The sequence below is a fragment of the Phasianus colchicus genome, chromosome 9, assembly GCF_987193195.1.
Source record: "Phasianus colchicus chromosome 9, bPhaCol1.hap1.1, whole genome shotgun sequence".
Classification (NCBI taxonomy): domain Eukaryota; kingdom Metazoa; phylum Chordata; class Aves; order Galliformes; family Phasianidae; genus Phasianus; species Phasianus colchicus.
In genome coordinates, this window is record NC_143444.1 from 27,830,143 (window position 1) to 27,853,896 (window position 23,754).

The 23,754-nt window shown below is 52.9% G+C and overlaps 1 protein-coding gene across 7 annotated transcripts in view; it reads right to left on the minus strand.

Moving 5' to 3' along the window:
- Positions 1–23,754, minus strand: part of SSBP3 (single stranded DNA binding protein 3) — a 51,348-nt gene that overhangs the window by 26,164 nt on the left and 1,430 nt on the right. The gene's annotated exons all lie outside the window — the stretch shown is intronic.

Below are 23,754 nucleotides of genomic sequence, written 5' to 3' on the forward strand. Positions count from 1 at the left end.
AGAGTGTTTGTAACTACATTAGGCATGCTCTGCAGGAGAATACAAGGTGTGCAGTCCTGGGATGGAGGTGGAATTCAGCATATAAATCTATAAAGGGAAAGGCAGTACATCCTCACCTGCGTACCAAAAACACACAAGGATACCGAGGACAAATAACTACGGTCTTTCCTAGCTGCTCTTAGCCAAGGACAGCTTGTTGATGTTACACAGCAGCTGAGCTCCCAGCCCGGAACACCCAGTGTGGACTGGGCACCTCCAAACCTGCCAGGAAGGGGTTCCGATAGAAGAGCCTTTTGTTCATCAGTCACTCTATTTCTGTGTGCTCACTGAACACTTTGGCGGGTTGAAACTCCAAGCTGTGTTTCTCTTACAGCTTACAAAATGTAATTATTGCACTTCTAAGAGCAACTCTCTCCATCCAAAGGTGGTTAATACAAACTCTGCATTTATGAACTGGGAGCTTTCTGAAGCAGGCACTGGAGGAAGTACCCTATAAAACCAGCGTGCAAACCCCTGCCCCTTGACCCAACCATAAACTATTACGTGAGGCAGGAAAATGTAAAGTCTTGGGAGCATAAGAAAAAACGCACTGCTGGCTTTCAGGCAGCCAAAAGGGGAGGAATGATGCAAAAATGCTGGGTATCACTGCGAGGTCTAACGTAGAGTTAAGAAAATCCTGCCGCAGAGTCGGTGGGCACAGGGTCCATCAGATTAATGGGGATGAGGGACTGGGGTGAGCCTGGCTGCTCCAAGGGATGAGGATGATGGATGGGTTAGTGATGGTGACGGGAGCTGCACCCACAAGTGAGCAGCGATTTGGTAAGGATGGAGACCTGAAGGCCACGAGCTGCTGGTGGAAGGTTCCTGCTTGGGTTTTTTCCCCCATTTTAACACACTGTCTGACTGACATAAAGAAGAGCCGTCCCTCTGCATCACCATCCTGGGAAAACTTCTGCCAGCCCCAGCAAGGAAGTGACATCAGGGCCGAGGGGCTTTTGTGCGCACAGCCCCCTGCCAAGCTGCACAAAGAGGCAGGAGCTTTCTAAAGCTCCCATGGCAGGGAAGGGCCTCTCCGTCTTCCCCCAGGCTCCAGCTTTTGTATGGCCCTCAGATCCATCAGCTCTGCTCAGAGCCCAGCCTCTTCTGCCTACAGTGGCTGCAGATTTCACCTCTGGGTGAAAGCGGGGAGAAAGGGGGGGGCAGACTGGGGGCATGGGGAGAGCTGGGAGAAACAACAGAACGCACTCGGAGGATAGATAGGCAACGGCTTGAAAAAAGTGCATCGCCGAGGAGACGTTGGGGGCTCTGCCAAAAGGAAAAAAGTGTCTTCCCACTTGCAAAACAAGAGTTAATTATAGAGGAAAAAAAAAAGGGGGGGGGGAGGGAGGGGAGGAAGGGGGAAAGAAAGAAAGAAAAAGGAAGAGGAAAGCGTTAAAACCATCTGTGCCACAGGGAAGAGGCCGAGGCCGCGTGCGCAGGCGGCAGCGCCAACAGCTGTGCTGGAGCCGTCGGCACCGCAGGGACTGAGAGCAGCACGGGTCCCTTCCCTTCCCACCCTGTCGGCAGGGCCACGGCACGGCGTCCCCCGGCCCACCTCGCCCCGTGGTAACCGCTGCACAAATATTTACCTAGCTGGTTTTTAAACAAAACCGAAAAGCCGGAGAGTTTAAAGTCCACGTCCCGAACTGCTCTGGTCTCGCTCTCGCCTCGCGGTTGCGTTACCGCCGCCCGCGCTCCTGGCTTTTACAGAAATTCCTAGCAACTGGCTGAAATAGCACTCACAGTTCCTAAAGAAACGAGCCAAGCAATTAAGACCTTGTGTGATGTCGGCAGCTCGGCGCTACTGGATTTTGGAGGAGAGCAACTGCTCCTCCAACATCCTGAGCACACGGTGGGTACAGCGCCAGCAAAGGAAAACCCGCACGATGCTCTCCCCTTTGGGGGAATGACTTTTTGGCACATGACTGTGCTGGCAGAGGACATGGAAGGGCCTGTTAGAGCTGGAGAGATGGGCGCGGAGCCACGGCAGGATGGGCAGCAGCACCACTGCTGTGCTGCATGGTATTGGGGACGGTGGGGCTGAACGATGCCTGAACACGCAGCCAGTTCACTGCAGAGGAGACCTCACGCTGATGAGCTCGTATATAGATTCACCGCAGAAAATAATTAGCCATAATTAAGGGCTTCTGGTTTATGGCTCAAACAATTGTTTAAACAGCAGAGCCCTGTTCAAATTAAGTTCAGGACTTGCCAATAAATATTTCTTTACTGTGTTACAGCTTAGTTTCAAACTCCTGCTCCAAGCAGCCAGCCCTTGCTGCAGAAGGACTGCTTTTCCTGCAAGGAAGCGCAGAGCCATCACAGACATACGAGTTGCTTGGCTGGACCCAGCACAAACCTGCTGGGGGCAAGAGGAAGGAGAGGAGGAGAGTGGCAGGAAAAATCCTGCCGGGGGCTGGTGGAGAAAACACCAGCAGATGAACCATGGTAGAGTACAATGGTTTGGGGCAGGGACCCCAACAGCAATGGAGCTGTGCTCACCATTCTGACGGGCACCTGAGATGTTCGGCACCAAATGGTAATGACTTACTCAGATTCCTTAATAACTGGGAGATGCAAACAGTGAGAGGAGCAGCACTATTCAAACCTATTCTCAGATAGACAAGTATTTTGGCTCAAACAGCAGAAGCAGCTTCAGGCCCCTCCACGCAGTATCCACCATTCCATGTCCCCCTGCTCTCGCCCCACCTGCAGCGCTCTCCCTATGGAGAACATATGGCGCGTCGCACGTAATTAGAGACATAACGAGCAGAAATAATAAGCAAGTTTGGTTTCTCCTCCACCATGTGCTGCTCTTAGAAAGCTATTGCTCCTCGATCTTCAACACAAAGTCCAGAACATCACACTAGAATGAATTCTTCAACACTCATCTATGGGAGTCCCAAACACTGAGCATTTCCTGTCCCCTCCCCACAAAATACCCCCCATTCCCAAATTTGCAGCAACACACACGTTTCCTATCATCAGACCAGAGAAGTCAACTCTAACTAAGTTCAAGAATACCTCTCTTGTGCCAGCTCATAAGTTTTGCATTTTGGAAAGACAGGGCAAAACAGAGTTAAATGCAAAGATCAATATTAATATTGAGACAGCTTCTAATAGGTTTCAGTTGGTTAAGTAGCTTTGAGATTTTTGCCTTGAAATGCCACGCTGCAGGCACAGCCGTACACTGTCCAGATGCATTCTGAGGGTAATTTATAGAACCGTGCTCTCTGGAGTAAAGAGCCATTGAGGGAAATATCAGGTTAGTAGGGTAGCTAGAAAAAATCTGGTCTGGGTGAAAACCTGGAAGCTCCTTCACAAAGCGTGAACCACAAGGGTTTTTTCCCCTTTTTCTACTGAACTTAGCTCCATTAACCCTGTGTAGATGAGGAGGGATCTGTAGGTGTGTCACTGTCCCAGGGAGCCAAAGCCACCGCGGTCCTGCAGCCTCGAGCAAGGCAAAGCCACCACTAACTAAAGCCTGAGATGTTGGGCAGCCTCACCTCTTCGCATCCACAGCCCCTGCAGGAGGTGGCTCTCGGTGCCCCTGCTCCTTTGGGAGAAGCCTGGTTGTAGGGATGGATGGAGCACACAAAGCAACTCCAGGGCCAGAGATGCTCTGCCTCAGGCAGGCAAAGCCACAGTGATTTAGCACCTCAGAACTAGCATCTACAGAATGCCTGTAAATCTGCCCAGTGAGGATGTTTCCCGAGAGCTGTTTTAAGATGGATTACCTGAAATCAGGCCAAATTGGTCTCGCCAGTTCAGGCCAGCATGGAAGAGCCTGGTACAGGGCAGGGGAATACCACGGATAGGGAGGCCACTGGCAAGCAGAGACCTGTGGATGGCAAAGCCACCCTGCAAGGCTGGAGCAAGGCTCACAGCCAGGGAAGAGAAGAAAGCTCAGAAACCCCTGGAAACAGATCCATGAGTCTACTTAGGATCTGGGAGCATCCTCCTGCTTGCTGCTGAGCCCAAGGGGACCACCTGCACCGGTGGCTGGGGCTTGTCACAAGCGTCATCTAGGAGCGCTGTGGGAAGCATACACAGAAAATGACCGTACCATAAACCAACTCAACTTTATGACATGAACGTTTTAAGACGTAGCAAGAGCCTTTGTACTGTGGACATAACTGCAATATATCAGCTAGTGATCACTTACACCAAGATCTAGCACTCTAGATTTTGCAGCAAAGGCTGACTTAAAGACCCATATCAAATACATTATGATACCACTGTTTCCTGTTACCCATGCTGATGATTCAATTAATTTAAAAACAGCAGTGAAACTTAATTTCTCCATTAACCCTGCAGTCCCCAGCAAGAGCAGACACGGGACAGAGCAGCAGCCTGCCCAGGTTCGTCAGGGCCTGAGGGGATGGAAGGGAACGCAGACGCAAGAGGAGCGAGACATGGGGAAAGCCTGGGCAGCACAAGGTCTTTTCTAACTCCTCTGTAGGAACAGCAGGAAAGATGGGATAAGGACCAGGTGAAGGACTGCAGGATAGCATCTCTGAAGTGTTTTAGCCTAAAAATGCTTTTGCACAAACAACTTGCTCTCCAGCTTCTACTTTCTTTGCACTAGCGCAGCTCAAATTAAGCTGGAAAAAAAACAAACATGACACAGAGCACAAGATGCCCTGGATGCCCCTATCCTCCCCACCAGCCTTGACCTGCTGCCCGTGGATCCAGCAAAGAACAGCAATAACAACATGAACATGAGCGAGGTGACCGAGCCACCATGGGATGTGCAGCCTCCTGCTGCCAGCATCCATCCCTCCGCCTGCCGCAGAGCCACGGGAGCCTGCCCAGGTCTCGCCTCGTAGGCATCAGTAGGGCTAAGGGTTAACGGAGACCATCGAAAGGAGCATGAACTCAATGAAGGCAAGCTGTTCTTTTGGGGGGATGGGGGAAAAGGTTGCCCTTTCAATATCTGCATTAATGGTTTCCATAAAGCGACCGCCTTCCGGATGGCCGAGCGCGCGTCCGTCCGCCTCAGTCCTCGGGTCAAGCAGGGCTCACCCGTGTCTTCCTGGGGCTGCAGAGCTCGCTGTGGAGGAACAGGCAGAAGTGACACAGCCGCCTGGCAAGCTTCCCTCCTTGACACGCAGCCGGAGAAGAATAGTCAGCCTTAACCAGAGCCCTCCCATCTGCTTTTGTTTTCCAACGTGTGCTTCAGTCCCGGGCTCTGCTAAGCCCCTGAAGTCAGCGGGCATCTGTTCTCCTCCACCCATCGCAATCTGCCAGAGACTGCCACTCTGACAGCCATCAATCACACCGTAATGTGCTGACCACAAGACCCAGTGGGACATAATTTTCAAGTCAAATGCAGCAGTTAGCATAAAATAAAGCACTGCCCTGTTTTTATGATTCTGCAGCTGCAGCTAGGGACTCTGTATGCAACAAAAGTGAGGGGGAAAAAAGGCACAGGAAAATGGCAATTCTACTCTTCTGAGTCATAACAATTATGACGTTGTGATAAGAAACGTTTTCTATGAATTTTTAAGTACCAGTAATCCTGTTTTGCAATTGTCCCCTGGGAACAAGGCGACAGATTGAATGGGGCTGACAGTTATTTCCATCCTGACAAACACGGCTCCGACTCGCCGTCTCCTCCCTCGCCCTCCCTGCGCAATGCTCAGTGCAAAACTTCCCGGCCCCTTTCCAGCACAGAGCCTCACGGACCCCAAGGAGCAGCACTGTGTGGGGGTCTGCTCAGCAGTTTGCCATGACAGCCAGAAGAGCCAACAGGGCCTCGGGGAGCAGCAGGACCAGAACAGAGGGGGCTGAGAGGAGCCCTCATGGCAGCCACAGCTCTTCAATGGGAGCAGAGCTCTGCTCTCTGGAGATGGTGACAAGGCCTGAGGGAACCGCATGGAGCTGCAACAGGGGAGCTCAGGGAGTGCTGGAACAACGCCATCAGCCACAGGGTTCAGGTGGTCCCATGTGGAGCCAGAGCTGCTCTCTGTGCCCTCCTGCACCCAGCAACCCTGCAGAAGCAGACCTGTCCACCCAGCACAAGCCAGACCCAAAGTCCGTATTTATTTGTACACCCACAAAGCTGCCTTCAGCTGTGCACATGGGGAGGAACGGAGCGAAGTCCCTTTCGTGCAAACCTTTCCTTCATAAAAGCTGCAGCTCTGAGCTACGAGGAGAGTCAGACGCTTTGGATACCTCCATTCCATCCACGGCAGCCGCCCTCGCCTGGTCCTCGGAAGCTCGCAGGCACCAAGCCAGGGACAGCACTGCTCCACCATTCAGAGTGCTTAAAAACACAACCAGCCACCCTAAAACCCTGCAGATTTGCCTCACTCCCCTCGAGATGGACCACAAAAGAATGCAGGAAAAGGCACCTTTTCATCAGAGTACTTTAAAGCGGGAACAAAATCACCTCCTTTGTAAAACGTGCACCAGCGTCAGAATCAGCGCACGCCAATGACTTTGTTTTGCAGGGAACCAGATAAATAATGGATGATAAAGGAGAGCTGCCTCAGCTCCGCTCTGGGCAGCCCTTCCCCACGCACTCAGCTTGCAGCCCTGGGGCAGGCACCAGCCCCAGCTCTCACACCCTGATGCAGCAATGGAGCCCTTTCCAGCTGCAGCCATGAAGAACTCAAAGATATGCCCATAAAAACCCAATAAAAAGGAACAACTAAGTTTCCCCATCTCTCGCTGCACTCAGACCCGTTGCAGATCCAGGACAACACCAAAACTCATCGCTCCCCTGTGCAAATAGGGCCCGTGCTCCCCGCTCACCTACAAAGGAAGCCTGGGCCTTTAAGCGTTATATAGCCAGAAGACATTAAAAACAGCCTGTCAATTTAGATGCAAATTTATTTTAGATGCGACAGAGGGCTTACAAAAGAAGGTGCACTATATGCTGTTTTCTTCTGCTAACACTATTGTGATGTGGCTCCCAAGTGTATTAGAGCGTATTAGGATGGGTGACTGGGTAGCTCGTGGGATTGGTAATGGGATACTGAGACTTTCACCTCCAGGTCAGCCTCCAGAGCAAATCCAGCCCAGCTCAGCAGCAGTGGGAAGCCTTCACAGTCCTCAGGCTGCCCAAGTTGGTGGCTGTCAGAGTGGGGCTGGTGCAGAAGCATGGTCAGAACCACCATCACTCTAAAGCCTGCTTTTTCACCAAGCAGCTCCACACCCTGTCTGACTGCACTCATCCACACTCTTCCAGGCAAGTCATTCCAGGTTCTGCATCCCTTCCTTTCTGCTTTGTTTCCCTTTGCCTTCCTCCAGCCCAGCACCTAGAGAGATGCTGCCTGCAGAGAAGCCGTGCTTCCCCGCCTGTCACTCTTCCAAGCATTTCGGAAACAAGCAGGGCTGGTAACAAGAACAAAACCTCTCATTTGCTTGGGCTTTGATTACACAAAGGTACGAAGTATATCACAGAAACTGCCTGACAGGAGTTTTATTTAGGTCTTATTAATCTCACCAAAACATCCGCCTCGCTCTCCGCTTCCAGGCGAGGCAGATGTGGGCGCAGGACACGCAGACACATGGCAACGCACCCAGAACGGAGCCCCACACAGCCTCACTCCTGGGGCACCACCATAACCATTTCTGCAGAAAGTTTGGCTCTGGCTGCTCTGGCCAATGGCAGGCATCTCTTTAATCAATTCAAATCACATTTTCTGGAGATAAGTGTCACACTCTCAGCTGCCAATAAAAAGCAAGCTGGACAGCAGCAAAACACCCCATGCATGCTACAAAGTCACCGTGCAAGCTTGCAGGGTGATTATTTATAGTGTTTCCCTCTGCAAAAACCAAAAATCTTTCCAGCCCAATTACCAAATTTCAGACTGCTCTGCTCAGGAGGAGCTGCTGCACCCCAAGCTGCTCCCCACCTGCTTCCCCAGGGCTGCCCTTTGGGATGGTGCCTGCAGAGAGCCAGCTGTGTGCAGGGAAAGGTGCCGAGTGTGCCATCAGCATGGATAGTGTTTCAGGGACGCAGGGCATCAGTGAGGTGGACTTGATTTATGGATGTAAACTTACAGACAGGTCCACAGTGTTAAGCTGGAGGCCCAAGAAGTTCCCACTAACACATTCCCAAACAAAGCGCCCAGCCAAAAAGCTGGTGTTGAACACTTGACTCACAGAATTGTAGGGGTTGGAAGGGACCAACCTCTGCCAATGTCTGACCATGCATACAAAGTGTTATGTAAGGTGGTAACACACATGGGGAAACAGGGTTCCTTCAACCCCCATCCCGAAGGACAGTGAGTCAGATCAAGGGCCTTCTTCAGTCCAGCACACCTCCAGATCATTTGGAGAAGGCCACAAGAGCTCACCTTTAGCTTTCACATGTTCTCCGGCAGCTGAAGTTGTCCTCAGGTTTCCTATTTCTCCTTAAAGGCCCTTTGGTTTTGTTCAGAAAGTGCTTTCTTCTCCCTCTGCTCAAGCCACCCACTCCTGCCTTTTATATCCCCAGTGAAGCCATGCAGAGAGAAGTGCTGGTGCTTCACTGCAGCCATCTCCAGCAGCCAACGCGGAGGTGAAGCACACCCTGATCAGGGGAAAAGCTCCAGGTGCCTGCCGACACCCCCAGCTCTGAACACCTTCTTTAGTATAAAATCAAAAATTACATGTGTATGCCAATAGTCTCACCACGGAGCCAAGCCAAGAGGCAATTCAGGACTACATGCTGCAAAACCACTGTGTTTGCAGGCAAAACTCATCTTGAATTTCAGGCTGACCTCCTAAATGCACGCATTCTGGGGATGCTCACAACCTCTTGCAAAACCGATGGAAAACCACCCATAATCCAGAACAACCCTTATTGGGAGGTCAGCGCATAGCTGCACAGAATCATTAAGGTTAGAACAGATCCCTAAGATCATCAAATCCAACCTCAACCCATCTCCACCATGCCCACTGACCACATCCCTCAGTGCCACATCTCCAAGGCTCTTGAACACCTCCAGGGATGGTGATGCTACCACTAACCTGAGAAGAAATTTTTCCTAATATCCAACCTGAACCTCCCCTGGCCAACAGTTCTAGTCCTATCTCAGACGTACCGGGGTCCCAGCACGGAGCCTGCGCAGGAACCCAGAGACAACCCTCACAGCAAAACCACAAACACACACATTTCTCTTTAGAGACCACCTGACATTTTGCCTTGCTGGGGAGTGAGTTTGCCTGCGGGTTGCAGAGAAGGGAGCCAGCCCCAGCCCCGCACCCAAGGACCGGTGGTACAACAGCAGAGTCGGGGGCACCGCTTGCACCCAGCGAGCGCTTAAATCCCTGGCGAGGCTGCACGAGCTCCAGCCGTTCCCTCGATCCAAGCGGAGCAGATGGCACTCACAACACTTGCGGTTTCGCTTCCCAGCCGCCATCACAGAGCTGCTTCTCACAAGGGTGGAGGCGGGGGGGGGGGAGACGGCGTGGTGTGGGTTTTTTTTCCCTGGGAATTTTGATTTTTCTTTGGAAAAAAAATATATATATATAACATTGTGTGGTTAAGGTGCCCCTGGCAGTCAGAGCGCAGTACTCTGCAGACAGTCCGTGTTTGCCAGCTGTCCAGCAGTCTGTCCAGTGACCCATAAGCTTGAGGCTGACCACTGGAAACCCCTTATCAGGAGAGACAAATCCCAGAAAGCCTCACAACGCAGAGATGGAGGAAAGAAGGGATGAAGTGATCAAAACAAGGGCTTTCTAGGGATTTTGCCTACTTGCCTGGATTTTCTCCCGTTTGATCGCTCATCCCTGCTCGCCGAGGGGCACCTTCTGCCTCTACTGCCTTCACAGGGAAGGCAGGGATCCGGGAGAGGTGTACTCCAAGGGGAGAGAAAGGCAAGCTGTTTCAGCTCCCTGGTGCATCAACCCTCCCATCTCCAGCACAGATGAAAGCAGCGAGAGACGGGGGCCGGATGCTACACACCATGGATGAGGTGGTACACCACTGTCCTCCCCAGGGATTACCAGCCTCTGCCAGTCAGCACGACTGCACAGGAAGGAAGCGCCTTACTGGGGTCACGTTAAATGCTTTTGCTTTCTTATCCGAAGGTGAAGCTCTTTAAGCTGGGGCTTCACCCCCAGCAGCACCACAGATGGGAATGAGGGGCAAGCACATCCCTGAGCCCTTTGCTCCCCAGTGCCCTTCTCTATGCACCAACCCATACTGCACCTCCTTCAAAAGAGCAGTCAGGAGCCCAGACCTTTCCATCCACTTCAAGCCTCTAAACTGGGGGTGCACAAACTGCACTGCCTGGCAGCATCAGGCTCTGAAAGCAGTAGCCAAAGGACCACAACGCCATGGGGCTGTCCCCAGTGCACTCCTGCAACATCACCACCAGCATGGCGGGATGCGATGCCCCAGCCGTCCTGCAAGCTGCGGTAATGCTGCCTCCCACCACGATGGCCCCAGCCAGGTTCTTCTTTCTAGTGGAAACCAACACCTAGAATTACACTTTGGAAGCATAAATCTGGGCACCACAGACACCAGATTGCGTTCAGCAGTTGCATTCTGCACAGCTTAGTTACATGTAACAAAAGTACGTGCTCCGCGCTGCCTCTTTCTTGTCTGGGGATGAATAAAATCTGAAAGATGACAGATCAGCACCTCCATCCCAGCCCAGCCCCACGCTCGCTCTGCTGGAGATGCAGATAAACAAAGGCAGCTCTCCCCGCTGTCCGCACGCAGCTGCCGGCACCAGGGCACGCCGCACAAAGAGGTCTGCAATGACAGGGGCAGCAGGGCCAGGCACCTTCTCTGTGCACAGCAGCACTGCTCTGGGGTTGCTGGAGCTCATGGCCCCCCGGAGCACATAAGGGTTTGAGAGGCCGAGGGAGTTTTCTCTGCTGCAGTTTCTTAATTTAAGTGGCAGCCGCAGCTTTGCATGGGCGCTCACAACAGCGAAGGAAACAGCATGCTGCAAGAAGCCAACTTCTGGGAGGCTTCCATTAAAACACAGCCTAGAGTAAGCATAATAACACTGCACCGTGCTGCCCCAAAAGCTGTACCTAGAATTGTAGAATGGCTTGGGTTGGAAGAGACTTTAAAGCCCGCTCAGTTCCAACCCCTGCTGTGGGCTGCGCTGCCCAGGGGCCCATCCAACTTGGCCTTGAAGTTCTCCAAGGATGGGGTATCCACGGCTTCTCTGGGCTGCAGTGCCAGGGCCTCCTCCCCCAAAACATCACAGCTGAAGCTCACTTAATCACTTCTTCCATTGCTGCACCCCCTTGTGCCCCAAACCCAGCTCCCCATGGTAAAGGCCCATTTCTGGGCAGCAGATCAGGGTAGAACAAGAGAATTGGGGTTTCTGAGGTTTCAGAAGTGCCACGGGAACATTTCCAGCTGCAAAACAAGGGGGGACACACATTACATTGCTACACCAACAAGGCAAACCCTTTGGAGAGAGCAAAGCAAGAAAGCGTATGTGCCACCCAAAAGTAGCACAGCCACCACCTGAGCTCCCGAGAGGCCCCACTATAGCTTAAGGGAAACCTTCCCCATCCCCACCTCCCCCCCCAAAAAAAGAAAGAAAAAAAAAGATGCCAGGGAGGCAGCAGGGCTGGGGCAGGGCAGCTGGGGCCAGGGGGTGGCGGGGCCCCCAGGGCCGTGCCGAGGAATGCCCGCGGCGCCGGGCGCTGGGAGCCAACCAGCTGGAGAGCCGCAGCCTCATGAAATAATGAAATGCCAAACCGAGCCCTGCATCTTCCACAGTCTCTCAGGTCACCTACCAGATTAGGAGGCCTGTTGCTAAGGCAACCATATCTTGCAAGTGCTAGCTGAACTTCCCCATAATTTTTAACCCTTTAAGGAGCAAAAAAAAAAAAAAAAAAAAAAAAAATTTTTTTTTTTTTTTTTTGTAAAGGTTATGCTGACAGCATTAACCTGATGGGGTGCAGGGGTGGGGAGGGGGGAGGGGGAGAAAAATGAAATGAAAGCTGAGCGCCCCAGAGCCGCCCCGCTCGCTGCACGCCGTGCTGGCTCCCTTCCAGGAGGCTAATAAAATTATTCAGCGTATGCACGCGCAGGCAAAACCCAGCAAACTTTCTATGTGCCTGGCAAGGCAATGGAAAAAAAAAAAAAAAAAAAAAAAAAGTCGGGTTGTGCATATAAAACGGGGACAAACAATGCAAAAAATAAAAATTAAAAACAACAACAAAAAAGCCCAAACAACAGCAACAAAAAACTTTTAGCACCCCTGGCTGCCCTGCAGACGTGGGGTGGGGAGGGGACAGATGGCCGGCGCTGCACCCCAGGACGGGGTCTCCTCCCCTTGTAGTGCCCCAGCGCTGTGGCTGTGCAGAAAGCAACGTGCCATGCACAGGAGGGAGGGCAAATCCTGCCCGGTGCTGGTGTTGGCGGGGGGATTTTAGGAGGCTTTCCAGGAATTCAGCACGCTGCGGGAAAAAACGACCTCTTGCACGTTAATGGTATGAAGGGCCTTGGGGAGGGGGGGAAACAACATGCTGCGCACTCAAGGCGTTTTCTTGCTCTGCGAGAGTGAAGTTGAAGCATCCCGGTGTAATGCACAGGTCCTGGGAGGGAGGATAACAATCCACGAGGGGCAGACAAAAGCAGGGAGCATCGAATATTGGGAAAACGAGAAAGGCTGGCGAACAACAGTGAAAAAAAAAAAAAAAAAGGAGGAAGGCAATGCACAGGCAGCACAAGGGGGAAAAAAAAAAAAAAGAGGGAGGGGAGAAAAAGGCATGGAAACGAGGAGAAAATGTGGAGCAGCATAAATCAGGAGCGCGGGGGGGAGAAGTGCCTGGAGGAGAGGAGGGAAGCAGGGCCAGGGAGGCAGAAAAGCACGTGCTGCCTTTTCAATATAAGAAAGGGCAGGCAGATGCAGCTCGGCTCCCCACACCCCTGCGCTGCTAGGGAAAGGCCCCCGGCTGTGTCCGGGAGCTCGTGGGGTGCATTTGGGGCCAGGAGTGGTGCCGGGGGCTTATCAGCGGGCTGCACGCCGGGCTGGGTGCGGATACGGCCCCGGCAGAACCCTGCGGGCAGGCGGCTGCCGCCTCCCCCAGCATCTGCTCCGAGCCGGAGTCGGAGTCTCCTTAGGAAAGGAAAAGCCTCCGCTGGCACCGGAGCAGAAGACGCTCGATGGAAAAAATTAACTGTGTGATAGCCGGGCTTCGCGGCACACAAACCCCGCCGCACAGCAGCTTTAGGTGCTGCTTTCACGTGGTTTCCCGGCTCTGCCCTGCTGCAGGCGTGAACAGTAGGCAGACACGACGCGCTGCACCGAGCCACGTGCTGAACATTGCTGGAGCCTCCTTTCTGCATCCCCTCCCCAAGCCTAGCACAGGGCAAGTGCAGCAATCCCTGCTGAACAAATGCAGGTGTTGGGGTGCTGAGACCCCACGCACTGCCTGGCTCCTGCAATCACTACCCCGGGGTGAGAAGGAAACTTTCCATTCTTCCCATCAGCTGCAGGAACTGCAAAGATCCATGCAAATCCCTTGGAAGGCTCCATGGTGCTGCCCTTCTCGCTCTCACCTGCCCAACACCACACCAAGAGGCTTGCAGGAGCTTCCTTAGCTGTGTCTATCAACACCAAACATCCGTAACCAGCAAAATTTACAACCAGAAATAAAGAGGAGTGACCTTCCCTGTGTTGAAAGACATCTAGGTTCTTGTATTACAACGATGGGGACAGGCAAAATTCATTATCTCTAATAGCTGTCCTTATAACCAGATTAAACACAAAGGCATCAATTTCATATTCCTTGACCCGCCACCGTTCCCACCCTGAACCGAGGGGAGCTCCCCTCCGCCGCAGCAGAGCTGGGCGATGTGCAGACAAAACCCATCAGTTCAAATTAAGTTCATGTTTATGCATGCAAAAACCTCGATCCCTCCTCTCTGCATGGAAGGAAAACAATACCCCCGGGTTGCCCGCACGCGCCCATCCTGTGCCACTGTCCAGGCACGACCCACAAGGCTGGGGGAAACAAGCTGTTGCCCCGTTCCTCCTGATTCTTCTCTGGGCACAAGACAGCATCACCAAAAAGATGTATAAGTGTCCCCATCCCTTGTGACCAAGTGAAGACCTGGGGCTATAGAAAAGCTGCCCCAATGCCACAGCACCCAGCTTGGTGACAGCACAGCAAGAGCAGATGTTTGTGCACAGGATGTACAAGGCAAGAGAAAAACACCTGCTTTCCAGCGTGCAAACAGACACATCCCAGTCCTCCAGAATTAATCATCGTTAAACCCAATTGCACCCACATTCCCCAACACCAGAGCGATGCAGCAGGGCTTTTGTCCTGGAGATGCAACCTGCACATACAACCCCCCTCCCAGCAAGATGAGCACAATGCCAATCACCAGCCGGGGAGCGACAGCCTGTTATTTTCATCAGAGGATGTTATCCATGGGGACCTTCAGCTGCCAGCCAGGAGAAATAAGCCACTGGAGAAAAGTTACTTTCAGCACAGCCTCCTAATGGCTTTCTTCACCCCCTCCCCTTGGCCCCCAATCGATGCACGTGCAAGGGCAACTCCTTCCCCAGAAGAGGAGCACCAGTGGAGCCAGCTGGCTTCTCTCGCTTGCAGCAACAAGTCAAACTGCTCTAAGAGCTGGAAAACAGTTATGGTGGTGGGGAATGCTTCAGATGGACCAGGAGGACAGTGTACCATGTTGAAGCAACAGTGAAAGTTAAAATTAATTAGCTGGCACGATGACAAAGAACCCATTGTGCAGCACAGTGGAGCAATCCAAGTACAAAGGCTTTATATAAGTCATGTTGAAAACTCCTTGATGACTGCAGGTAAGGACAGACAAGCTGTCAGGACATGCCATGACACCCAGAAGGGCTCTGGGACAGCCATGCAAATGTGTTTTTAAATGATGAAAAGAAGCCCAGGAGCCCCAGCCTGAACCTACTCTCTGAGAAGAGTGGAGCAAAGGACTGAAGCACCTGGGCATCAGCAGCACAGCCACGTCCTGCATGGAACAAAACAGCAATTGTTTTTTCATGGAAAACTGCCCTTGAACCAGACTGAAGATACCTGTGTGCAGTGTGGACTGTCATTTGTTTCCTTGGAGCTCCCACCTCCAGCAAATACACATCTGCTGAAAGCCACCCTGAGGTGACCAAGCACCAGGAAGCTCCCTGTGCAGGCTGGCCCCATGAGACCAAACATGCCTTCAAGTTCGTGCCTCGCAGCCTGCTGTACCCAGAGGTGGAACAAACAGCATGCAGCATTAGGCTTCGTTCCTCAGAAAGGAGATCACGTGCTTCCAGAACTGCCTCTTTCCTCTCCCAAGTGCGCAGGAACCACTGACCACAGGGGTAAAATGCAACAAGGGCTGCTACAGAAAACTTGAGCAGCATCAGTGCCAAGCAGCCCAGCAGCACTAGGAGGACAAACCTCTGCTCTTGGTCTGGAGTAGCGCTAAGACATCCACAAACACCACTGGACAAAGGGAAAAGCTCATGAAAAGAGATGGGCGTGATTCACACCTTGCCAGGGGGCCCAACAGTACCCATGGCGAGCACAGCACTGTGCTGCTGCCTGACCAGCCAGCCCCAACACAAGCAGGAGCCCACGAGGAAGCACCCTGCCCCTTCCCCTGCACGCACAGCCTTTTTCTAACATAAAAGAACATCACAAACCTCTCCAGCTGCAAAACCCAACTACAGGCAGGCAGCTGATTCCCAGAGTTGCCCACGGGGTCAGAGGCATGATGGTAGAAGACCAAACTAGCCCAGGCATGAGGGACTTTCACTCTTCTGGGGTGCGGGATCAAACCACTCCAGGCACGAGGGATTTGTGTTCTTCTGGGAAATGAGCACCAGCATCACACCCATGGCATGGCCAGAGGACATGCACCTCGCTGTGGGGCACACCTGTATGACAGAGCCACCGCAGCGCATCCTTTGCTTTGGAAGCTTGTTTGTATCCAAAAAAATACTGATAAGAGGTGTGAGCTCAGCCTGGTGAGGTTATTCAAGATCCAGGGGAAAAAAGGGACAGAAAAAGCCCAGCCACCCAGAAGCTACGCAAGGCAGCCAGGCCGGGCAGCAAGAGCTCATTTTCATTACAGAGAGCTGCTGCACCCTGGGAGGAGAGACGCTCGAGATCAAATGTTTAAGGGTTTATGCAGAAACATTAGAAAAAAAAAATTAGAAAGAAAATGTTAGCTTAAGACACAGCCAGAGGTCTTCCTTTGGACTTTATCTTGACACCACAGGCTGCGGTGGCACTGCCTCACACAGCACTGTGGGGCAGTAGTTCTGGCAGGCTCAGACCCAGATGGATAGATGGGTATGGGAAGAAGACACACAGTGTGCTGAGGGGCTCCTGGCCCTGCCCCCACAGCATCACAGGGGCTGCACAGAGGCTGACGAACCTATAGGTTTAATTGCATCTGCAGGGGGATGAGAAGGGTCCCAACCAAGGCCCCACATACAGAGCTGCGTCGTTGTTACCCTGCCGACGGCACAGAAACCAAGTCAAAACACCCAGATTGGTGTTGTGACTGCACTTGTCAGAGGCAGAAAGAGCAGAAAGGCGGAGGGGGAAGGAAAATAAAAGCACTAGCAGAGGCTGTGGGCTCGCTCCAGCACACCTTTAGCACGGGAATAGAGACGCTTAGCCCAAGCCAGGGGGCCTCACAGGTCTGTGTGGGGGTAGAAAAGAGCTGTTACAGCCACCTGCCCTGCCACAGCCATTTTCACAAAGCAGGGGCATGGGGCAGCCTGCAGCTCAGGCCCATGCCGGAGCCCTAGGTCTTGCTGCTGGGCAGCCCCATGCAGCCAGGCCCTGACAGCAGGCCCCATGTACACACACATGAGCATTAAAGACCTTGATTTATACGTATTTTGCTTAATTTTGACATCAGGAAGACTGGGCAGTCCTCCTCCATAATAATAAAAGTGTAAGCACATAGAGCTGAAGGGCAGCTCCCACAGGAGGCCCAAGGCAACTCCTCAGTGCCCCACTGCCCATGGCCATCCCCCAGCCCTGATGGCACAGGCTCAGCCCCACCATGCACAGGAAGCAGCCAAGAGCCTGCCCATGTTTTGGAAATTCCCTCCCCCACCTTCCCCCTCACCCCCCCTCCGCCCAACAGCACAGCTGTAGCTTTGAACTCATCTCCTGGCATCAACCCCTTCAGCAAACAGCCCCGGTGCTTGCGGCCACGAGCAGGAGGAGTTTTGAAAGGAGGAGAAAAAAAACACCACCCCATCGAGCCCACAGTGAGGTATTTGTTTACTTGTTCAAGAGCCGTTTTCTCCCCCCTCAGCCAGCCCGGGGCTGCTTTGTAGAGGAAGGAGCCATTTCCGCCTAGCAGAGCCCCCCACCCCAATGGAGCCCCATGTCCCCCAGCTGGACTGAAGAAGCCACCCTGAGATAGTGCCCAGCACCAGAGCCAGCCCTGCCCCACAGCAGGAGCCCCCAGCACTGCCCCAAGAGACCGCTCAGGAGTGGATGCACCAACCCTTCCCGTGGCCTGGAAACACAAAACCCAATTACTGCCATCTCCTTGGGGCGCACAGGCGGGATATTTTTATATTTATATACATTTTTTCGGCAGCCAGACTCCCTACAGGCACCACGTCTTCCACCGACAGCAGTCTCCTCCCCAGCGCACTACATGCACCAAGCCATGCCACGGGCATGGCCTTCACCATCTCAGCAGCAGGAGAAGGGTCCACAGCAGGGCTGGGCACAGCCCAGCACTGCCATGCTGGGGATTTGCCCCCGCCGAGGTGACCACACGATGCTGCTGCAGGAGCAGCAGCTTTACGATCCCTGCCAGTGGCCGCAGAACTGGAGCTGCAGCGGGATGGGGTACACCAAAGCAGGCATCACCTGCGCCTACGTAAGCAAGGATTTTGTGCAACCAGTTGCCATGTAATTTGGCAGGGCGGCCAGGAGAATGGTGAGTGGTATTAAGGAGGAGAAAGAGCCCCAGCTCCCAGAACCGGCGTGGCAGCTGTTTCCAATAGAGCCAGGGGCTGCTTTAAAAGAGAAAATATGGAACAAAAGGTAGGAGAAAATCCAAGTTTCCAAGGTGAGGAAGGAAATGATCAGGGGAACAGGAAAGCCTCACTCGTACCCAATACACGCTGTACCGACCTCACGCACCTCCCTGTGGCAGCGATGGGGGGGCTCTGCCCCCTCCCCACACGCTTTGAAGAGCCGAGGTGCCTCGCACACCCTCACCCTCGCTCCCTTTGTTTCTGTGTGAGGACCCCAGGAAGGAAGCGAGGCGAAGGTTTACAAGCCTCATGTTTACCCAGAGCCACAAATCTGCCGGGGGCCGCGGCCCCCCCGCCACAGAGAGGGCGGTGCGGAGCTGGGGGCCGTGGTGTGCGGGTCCCCTCGCACGTGGCCGCAGCTCCGGGGCAGACAATGGGATCGCGCAGCGGCCGCTCCACCAGCTCTACATGGCCTTCCTCCTCCTCATGGGCTTCGTCTCCACTGGAGCCAGCCCCTCTCGCAGCGCCATAGAGGTTAAAAACAAAACAATGAAGAAAAAGCACGCACACACAAACCACTCAGCTGCATCTCACTGCTCCCCATCTCTCCGCTCGAGGTTGGCTCCGGCTGTGATGCCGAGCAGCACGAGCTCTGCCCCACAAATACACGAGACACCCACGCCTGTGCCCCCCCCAGGATGCACGAGGAGCATCCAAACCCACCCAGCCTCCCATTGTCAGGCAGAATTAAACAACCATGCCGTGTCTTGGGCGGCTTCCTCTCCTCCCAGCCACCCCCACTTTTCAGTGGAAATCCCTGGTGGATTCAAGCCGGAGAAACTTTGCATCTTCACACCATTTGTTGACATAAAATACATTCCAGTGCCTTACTTTTACAGAGGCACTCTGAGCGGAGGGGGGGAAACGTCTGTTTCCATTTGAAACTGTCAAAATTAGCATGCAGTAATTAAAAATCACACCCTTTCTCTTAATAACCTAACCAGCATGATACAATCAGGTTGTGCCAACTCTTTAATCTAATTGACTAATTACAGATTTTAATTTAGTCAGTTACTGAACAACTGTTGACAATTTGTTTTCATTAGGGACAGAACAGGATAAATATTTAGGCTCCCCAGTCAAAGACTAAGACATAAGCTCAGTGCTCTGACCTCAAGTTTAGCACACTTGGCTTTTCCCATCAATAGCAACTAGAGGAAGGTACTGCTCCAAGATGGCATGTTTCCGTCACCCTGTGCAGCAAGAAGTGCAAAAGTGGAGGTTGTTCTGCACCAACAGCAGATATTGCCTAGAAAATAAAAATTCAGCTTTGCACAGAGCTCCAGGGAAGGCACCATTGTGAGGGGCACTAAAGCCTGCACGGAACACGGGTGAACCAGTACCTGTCCCCGAAGAAGGATGGGAGGCTGGGCCCAGCACATTGCAGGGAAAGGGAATTTCTCTGTTCCCCCACCACACACTTTTTTTTTTTTTTTTTTTTAAAACGATTTGGAGTTCTGCAGCTGTTCCTGGCAGCCTGCCACTCCGGGAGGAAACTCCTCTCTCTGGTTACCTATGGGGATCCCTGCCCCTGCAGAGCGGGTCTGGATGCAGCCCAGCTGTGCAAAAAAGGGGCTGGAGCCATGCAGTCACTGCTCATGGCTCCAGTGACGCCCGTGGGGCTGGCAGGGACTGCACAGCACTGTCCTCAGCCCACATCCCACACCCTGCTGAGCCTGGCCCAACAGCACCAGCCCTCCCAAGCAACACATTTTAGCAAACCAGCTCCAAAGAGCATGCTGCAGAGATACCTGGAGATCACCACCTCCACCACGTGCCAAAATACCTGCAGACTAACACCATGCATACAGAGCTGGGGATCACCTCCACGACAGATGAGGCAGCCAGTGACCAGCACCACCATCACAGCAGCCCACGCCCAAACCCGTGCAGCCACTAAGCCACAGATGCTCAGAGCACCAAGCTTTGGTGGTCCTTTGGTGAAACAACAGTACAGCCTGGTTTGGGAGAGTCGACAGCCACACTTGAACCCAGCACAGATCTCACCCACCAGGTGCCCATCTGCACCAACCACGCACACTCATGGGAGCAGCCAGCACGGGACACAAAAAGGAACTGCCCCACAGCCCTAGGATGCCTGAGCACACCTTCCTGCATGCCACCCCCAAAGCACAGCTGGAAAGCATCTTCTGGGGGAAGCTGGGTTTGGGATTCAAAACCCTGGATGACACCATCCTGCTGGCAGACCAACATCCTTCCACATTTCCCAGTTGTCATCCCACCATGGCTTACACCACACCAGCTGCTACATTCCTCTGGCTTCAGCAACTTCACTGAGATCTGAATCCAATGGGAAAGGTTTCACATACTGGGATAAAAGGAGACCTGGGTGTCCCCAGCCAGACACAGACACCACGCTCCCCATCTTCTCTGCAACCAACACCACCTTCCCCAGCTGCAGCACAGCATCCTTCCAGACAGAAAGAGTTAGACAAAAAGAACTGCATCGGTTTCCTGAGGTTAAAAAAATAAAATAAATCAATGATCTGCTCTAACGACCATGTTGCATGCTTAAAAGCAAGCTGAAGCTGCTGCAACGTAAATCTTCCAAAGCAAAGACATAATTTTGAATATGAGTATGGATTCTTTTTCCAGAGGGGAGCTGGGTGTAGCAGAGGAGAGGAAGGATGAAGCAAAGTCTCCGGCAGCTGAGCACCACTCTGATCCTCCTCTGCTGCAAGTTGCACTCAAGCTGGCCGCACAGGCAGAGCAATGCCACAAAAAGTATGTAGCAACAGTCAACTAGATTTAAGTTCATTTTCTGTAGCTGGAGGCCAAAATCGACTGAAGTGGTTCTGGTGATCAAGTTTTCTGCAATTCCCCTTTCTATGTATTAGCTCTTTGACAGAAATTCACTGCGGTATTTAAACTGGCAGTCATCACCGCTAACTCAAATTGTATTGGCTTTCACAATGTTGAAACGCTGAACTGCAACCATCAATCGGCCAATTCTGAGATAACGCGGTGGCTGAAATCCCCTGTCATGCTGCACGCTCCCTTTGTAGCTCGCTGGCCGTGGGAGGCACGGAGGGAGCGGGCACTGCGTGTGCTGCAACACACAGAATCAGCCAAATGGGAAGCGGGGAGGCAGAGCGGGGCTGCCCCCTGCCCACAGCATCTCAGAGGGCCGGAGGATTGAGCCAGCAGCCTGCCCGGTTGGATGGGAATAGGAATAAAGCAAAAATAAAAACCCACCCAAATCAATTGCTATGGGTCAGGCAATGCCTGTAGAACAGGTCAAGTCTTCGACGGCGGCTGGGGATCAGCACCGTGCTGCTGTAGGTAACCAGAGCACTGCTGTTAACTTCTGGATAACTGTGATACAGGTGGTGGAAGAGGCTGACTAATGAAACTGCGAGCGGCACGACGCGTTAGCTGCGTTAAGAGTCAGATCTGCACACGTGCTGAGACGAAAAGGGAGAAACACGGTGCTCCTCCCCAACACACAGACCCACAGCCCGCTCCTCCCAGCAGCCTGCTGCCCTGCCCTAGGAGGGAAACCACAGGGAAAGCTGGGAAAAAAGCGCTGCTTCACCATGGCGAGAGCCCATGGCGCTCACAGAGCATCCCCTACAAGAGAGGTGCCAAAAAATAAATAAATAAACAAAAATTGGAGGGGAAAATTGATATATTATCCTGCTGTTCCTAACAGTTCCCATACAGCTACGCTGGGAAATGAAATGGAAATTACACAGCATGCAAATCCCAGAGTTAACACTCTGCTAATGAAGCACACCGCCCTGCTCCCAAGCGCGCGGTTCTGCATCCAACATCTCCCAGTGCCGGCGATCCCCAGACCCCACAGCATCCCCCTGCTTTGTGCCTCGGGTTGCAATGGCAAACCCACTGCCTTCTGGTAAACAAACACGGCGTCTGGCGCAGACCCGGGCGACCGCTGCACAGCCAGTTCTGCGATTGGCCAGGTTTCAACACGATGCTCTACGAATCTGGGGCAAAGCCTATATTGGGATATTTTTAACCACAACCAACAGATGAAATTACTCACTGGTCCACCCAGCCCGGGGCTCGCAGGAGGCCCAGCATCGCTCTGAGCTGTTGCACGCTGCTGATACACCGTGGGGTTTGGAGTTTGGGCAGTTGGTGATGCGCACCCCTCCCAGAGCATCCCCCAGCACGGGACACACCAGGGCTCAGCCCAATGCTGCAGGACCGTGGCCACGTGCCGGCCCCAAGAAACAAGGCACCATTCACACACACCGGTTATCAGCTGGTTCCTGGCTTTGGTCAATATTTAAGTTTGAGCCGGGCAGGTCCCTGCCCTGCAAAGTACACTTGGTGCTCCACGCAGGGAGAGCACCACGAGCATCCCAAGCCAAACGCACGCACCTTAAGGCCAAACAGACCTGGGGACACCAAACTGGTGTGGCAAAGCCAAGGGAAGACCAAAAATCTCCTTACATGTCTTTGCAGTCAGACCTAAAAGGTGAAGCACTCGGGGTTGTTACAAAACTGCATTACACTGAGAATTAAAACAATCAGGATTGTGTCTATTTACTGTAAGCTTAAAGCAACATGCATTAAAGAAGTTTATGCGAATCATTTAATGCACTCATGCCTATTGTTAGAATTATTACCAAGCTAAAAAAGATTAATTTCTCTAAATACACTAAATCCTCAGACATTATTAGGAGGTTGCTGTGAACGTAGCACTACTACGCCTTGGCTGCTAATGTCATCTTTAGCAAAGGCTTTACTACCTGAAGATCCACCTCTGCCTTTCTCCACCCTAACCAGACTCCAAAAAAAGATGGGATTTGGCCCAAAAGATGAGAGGAGGGGCAGCAGGCGCTGCCAAGCTGCAGAGCCCAGCGCTGATGGATGTGCTGACAAACTCCAGGTTGTCAGCCCTCTCTCACCCTCAGTTCAGGAGTTCAACATTTTAATCCGACCCAGTAAATAAAAAGCAGCTACGCAGGAAGCAGCACGGCACAACCGGGAGCGGAACGGTGGCCACAAGACAGACAGATGGACAACCAGCACAGACCCAGCTTGGCTTCCCCAGGGAACAACTGAGCTGCCCACCCCCAAGTGGGTTCAGCTCCATGCTACATCCATTGAGGGAAGGACGCTGGACTGGCAGTGATGCAGATTTGGGCTCTGCTCCCCAAGCAGGAACAGCAGAGAAGGTCCCCATGCTGCTCCCAGCCCAACCTCACATATCTCCCAGCAGCTCAACCCAGGCATGTCGAGGCAGCGAGAGGCTGGGGAAGGGAGGAAAAATGGTTTCCATACCATAGGCTCCCAGGAGCAGACAAAAACAGCTCCTGCTACACAATTTAAACTCGCTTGACTCTGCTCCAAGCCCACAGCCAGGTGACTAATCCTTTGATTCAAATTCCTCCCGCTGCAGATCAGTGCTGCAGATCTGGGTGACTTCAGCAGGACAGAGCAGGCAGCCCACCTGCAGCCAGCACCAACAAGCCCTGTGCCACGAGGAGCCACATTTCTCATGAGGACAAAAAGCCCAGAGGGCCCAAACACCATCAGGCATGGCTGGATGAGGTCCACACCATCACCTCCAGCTCACGAGTTCCCCCACGCTGGTGAATTCAAGGAGCTGGTGCTTTTGGGAAACACACCTGAAGAAAAGCATCCGCTGGGTTCCACCAACACCTCCGCTGAGGACAATTACACGAGGTCCTGCACACACAGGATGGTCCGTGACGGCTGCCACCAACCAACCAAGGACCTCACACACGGGATG